The sequence below is a fragment of the Octopus sinensis genome, linkage group LG18 (genome assembly GCF_006345805.1).
Source record: "Octopus sinensis linkage group LG18, ASM634580v1, whole genome shotgun sequence".
Lineage (NCBI taxonomy): Eukaryota > Metazoa > Mollusca > Cephalopoda > Octopoda > Octopodidae > Octopus > Octopus sinensis.
In genome coordinates, this window is record NC_043014.1 from 29,523,215 (window position 1) to 29,528,214 (window position 5,000).

Consider the following 5,000-nt stretch of genomic DNA (forward strand, 5'->3'; position numbering starts at 1 on the left):
ATATTTAGGCTGACAGTACCCTGTTTGGGCCCCTATCCAGGGTTACGGAAAGGAGACAACCTTCAAAGAAATCCCGTGTGGAGCCCCGTAGGCGGTTTGGTGTTCGACTCGACACTCTTCCGGTAGCTCCTGCAACCAAGCTGATGCCAAACGTAATGCTCTGCACCCCTTTAGACTTCGTCAGCAAGGTCGAGAGAGGAATGCTGACGATTGGGCTACCCAAAATTTTCTTACATCTAACCCAGGCCTGCGCAAGACTGGAGAGGTAACTGGAGAGGACATGAAATGTAAAACCAGGCTGGATTAGTTTGGTGCGCAACTCCATTGTCTCCCGAGACAAAAGGTGCCAACAAGAACAACAATATATACAATACATATATATATATATATATATATATATATATATATTATATATATATACATACATGCACAAACACCCACCCCACAACACACACACACACCACCACACACACACAAACACACACATGTACGTACATATATGTTTAGGAAATAATATCTCAGGAAGTCTAGGTGAATACAAATTCAACACTGAAAATCAGAAAAATTATTCCGTTAATCCAAATAGTATTCCATACAACCTGTAAATCCCGGGGAAAATACCGGTTACGTGGTTGGTACATTCATTCATCGTAAAGTATGAAATTAACCAAAGAAATGAAGAAGATAGTATTACATGTTTTAAATCCGTAAGGATCGTTACAATAATAAGTAGATTTTTTTTTAATTCAATCAACATGATGGCTAATGCATACTGATTATGTAAATCCATGCGATATTAAATGAAAGTCCTCTAATCAAATATTTAAACTAACTTACAAAGGTAATACCGAGCTAGATACTGGCTTGCATAGCAAAACTGAGTCTATTAGACATAATAAAAGAGATGGGTATGGACAACAAAGTGATGAATTATAGACGGTAGAATGTCACGTCATCAAAATGTAATTCAAGTGTAATATCATCGCGACAGTTTCCCTATGTTAAAATCTATTGTAAATGGGTAGCGGGTACAAAACAATGACAGGCTAGCAACCGACTAGTTTATTGTATATATACTAAAGATGGAAAGATAAGATGATATGAAAACAAGGGAAAATATTCAAAGAGGCTGCAGTTTAATACTATATATTCTGAGAATGGTGCTTTTAATAGGGTGATAAAAATATAAAGAAAAACTACCGTGAGTAATTGAACCATAAAAAAGAAAGGTAAGATCGATATGCTAAAATAAAGGTACCAGATATAATTTATGATTATTTTCAGAGAGACTTAGATCACATGTAATTATACAAAATAAAAATATTAGTTATGTGAGAAATTATTAAACGAGCAGGAACAAGAAGTAGAAAACATAATGTAGATTCAAAAGTAATAAAGCTCAAATTAAAAAAAGAATAAGGATGCTATCCATAACATTATTTAATTCAATGAAGTTAGCTAATCGAAATTGTCTTATTGAATCGGTGGGAACACCGGATCAATAATTCATAACATTCAAAAATTAGATTAGAATCGCATTTAAGGATCTCTAGTGCCGCTATATAACAATTTGCAGGAACTGCGATATGGAATGATAAATATTTTTCGCTTTAAGATCCCAAACAAATTTAGCTGGTGAGGTGTTAAGTGCTCTACATTTATTCTTAACGGATTGAAGATGATTGTGGGGTAAGTCAGAATATAAATGCAGTAGCACCTTTAAGTAATTTACTTTATCTAATTTACGTACATGTGTGTGTTTGTGTGTTTGTGTGTGTGTGTGTGTGTGTCTGTAGCATGTGTATATATATATATATATATATATATATATATTTTGTTGTTCTTGTTGCTTGTTGGCATCCTTTTGTCTCGGGAAACAATGGAGTTGCGCACAAACTAATCCAGCCTGGTTTCACATTTCATGTCCTCTCCAGTTACCTCTCCAGTCTTTCGCAGGCCTGGGTTAGATGTAAGTGTACCTTTATATACTAAATTATTTCTAAGGTATTACTTATTTGAAGACTACTTAGTAGGATCCATATAAATACGCTAGCTGGAGACATATTTAGTTGTTCCTTGCTCAATTTACTCGCATGTCCCATAACCGGTATCTCCACAGCTGGTTACTTGCATCGTTTCTTTTTCAAATGTGAATCCCGCCTTTGTTAGGAGTCTCTTGAGGTTAGGTGGTTGCCTTCGACTGTTGATAATTTGAGATGTTTTTTTAATTATTCGTTGGAGATTTGGTGATTGATATAGAATTGGGAGTACCGTTTGGTTGAGTGCAGAATGTTGTGGTTTATAGGATTGTGGGTAACTGCAAACGGAATATTTGTATTTTTATTTTTACACTTAGCCTGAGTTTTTCTCCGTATGGTAGAGATAGGGATTTCTTTTGCTTTTGTTATGGCATATTGAATTAACTTGTTGGGATATTTTTGTTTTTGAAGGAATATAAGTTCTTCCAGTCGTTTCTCTCGTCTAACAGTATCTGTGACAATTGAGCATATACGCCTTGCTATATTAAACGGTATGTTCCTTTTTGTATGGGAAGTGTGGTAAGAGCTAAAATCTAAATATTGGCGTGTATCTGTGTTCTTGTAGTAGAGGTTAGTTGTAACCGTCTTATTTTCTTTAACTATCAGGATGTCCAGAAAGAGGAGTTTCTTTTCTTTCATTTCCGTAGTGAACTGGATTGAGACATCTATGCTATTTATTAATTTAAGAAATTTTTGTAATGTCCTCCTTATTTCGGTTCCAAAATATAAAGCAGTCATCAAAGAAGCTTTTAAATCCAATGTTTACATGTTATTATTTATAGTTTTATGTGTCTGCTTCGAGACAGACCAAAACAAACAAGAAGAAAGAATTAGTTTATAAATATTTGTACATAGGCGCAGGAGTGGCTGTGTGGTAAGTAGCTTGCTAACCAACCACATGGTTCCGGGTTCAATCCCACTGCGTGGCATCTTCGGCAAGTGTCTTCTGCTATAGCCCCGGGCTGACCAATGCCTTGTGAGTGGATTTGGTAGACGGAAACTGAAAGAAGCCTGTCGTATATATGTATATATATATATATATGTATGTCTGTGTATGTGTTTGTGTGTCTGTGTTTGTCCCCCTAGCATTGCTTGACAACCGATGCTGGTGTGTTTACGCCCCCGTTACTTAGCGGTTCGGCAAAAGAGACCGATAAAATAAGTACTGGGCTTACAAAGAATAAGTCCCGGGGTCGATTTGCTCGACTAAAGGTGGTGCTCCAGCATGGCCGCAGTCAAATGACTGAAACATCTAAAAGAGTAAATGAGTAAAGAGTATAGGCGAAGGGGTGGCAATGTGGTACGAAGTTTTCCTTCCAATCACATGACTCCCATGTTCAGCCCCATAGCGTGACACTTTGGGCTAGTGTCTGCAACTACAATTTCTGACCAACTAAAGCCTCGTGAGTGTTTTTGGTAGATGGAAACCGAAAGAAGCCTGTCAAATATATATAACATTGTGTCTGTGTTTGTCCCCAAACACTGCTTGACAACTGGTGTCGATGTTTTTTACGATCCGTAACTTAGCGGTTCGGCAATAGAATAAATACTATGATTTTGAAAAGACGTAACTGAGTTCGATTTATTCGACTAAAATTCTTCAGAGCAGTGCTCCAGAATGGCCGCAGTACATTGATTGAAAGAAGTTTTATAGATAGATAGATAGATATATAGATAGATAGATAGATAGATAGATAGATAGATAGATAGATAGATAGATAGATAGATAGATAGATAGATAGATAGATATACACTCATACGCGCACACATACATATATGCATACACAGATACTTGTAAGTATATGTGTGGTAAGAAGCTAGCTTGCTAGCCACATGGTTCCGGGTTCGGTCCCACTGCGTCGCACCTTGGACAAGTTTCCTCTTCTACTATAGCCGCGTATAAATGTGTAAATATGTGTGTGTGTGTGTGTGTTTGTATATACATGTGTGTGTGTGTGTGTGTGTTGTGTGTGTGTGTGTGTGAGTGTGTGTGTGCGTGTCTTTGTGTCTGTTTGTCCTCCCACCATTGCTTAACAACCGACGTTGGTGTGTTTATATCCCCGTAACCGACCGGCTCGGCAAAAGTGACCGATAGAGTAATTACCAGGCTTTAAAAAAATGCACTGGGGTCGATACATTTGAATAAAATTTTGATGCTGAGCCCAGATAAAGAAGATATATATATATATATATATTATATATGGTTATATTATAATATATAGATATATATATATATATATATATATATATAGATATATATATATATATATATATATAATATATATATCTATATATATAATATATATGTGTCATATGACCACTTGGTCATTACACATGGTCATCCAAATGGAATCATGTTTTTGCTGTTGACAGTAGACTGTATTTCAAATAGTGCTCAAATAGCATAACATGTTTAGACATTTGACACGGCAACTTTCCGCCCATATACTGCCTTTGTCTCTTAGACTATTTAATCAAAAGGAAAGAAGAAAAACCAACTGTATCAGGCGCGATTTGAACCCAGTAAGCTGGAGTGTGAAACAAATGCACACCACACGACACGCATACACGGAGACACACACAACTATATCTACGCAAGCACACAGCTATAGACCAAGGGATTATCGTCAATTGTTTTGGGATGATAGATAATGCAAAATAACCCCAACCAGGAAGAGTTGAAATAAACTAGTGAACAGTTAAAGAGAGATACAGAGAGAGACAGAGAGAGAGGCAGACAGTCATAGAGAAAGAGAGAAAAACAGAGAGCGAGAGGGGCAGAAAGACATAGAGAAAGACAGAAAGAGAGAGAGAGAGAGAGGCAGAGAAATAGTCAGAATAAAAAAGAGCCAGGGAGAGAGACAAGGAGGAAGTGGGGAGAAGGGAGAGAACAATAAAGAGGGAGGAAGGGAGACGCTAAGATAAGCAGAGGTAGGAAGGTAAAGATACACTTAGTAAAGC

General features: G+C 36.9%; 1 long non-coding RNA gene across 1 annotated transcript in view; it reads right to left on the minus strand.

Annotated features, from left to right (window-relative positions):
- LOC118766902 overlaps positions 1–5,000 on the minus strand; it is a 24,613-nt gene that overhangs the window by 214 nt on the left and 19,399 nt on the right. The window lies entirely within an intron of this gene.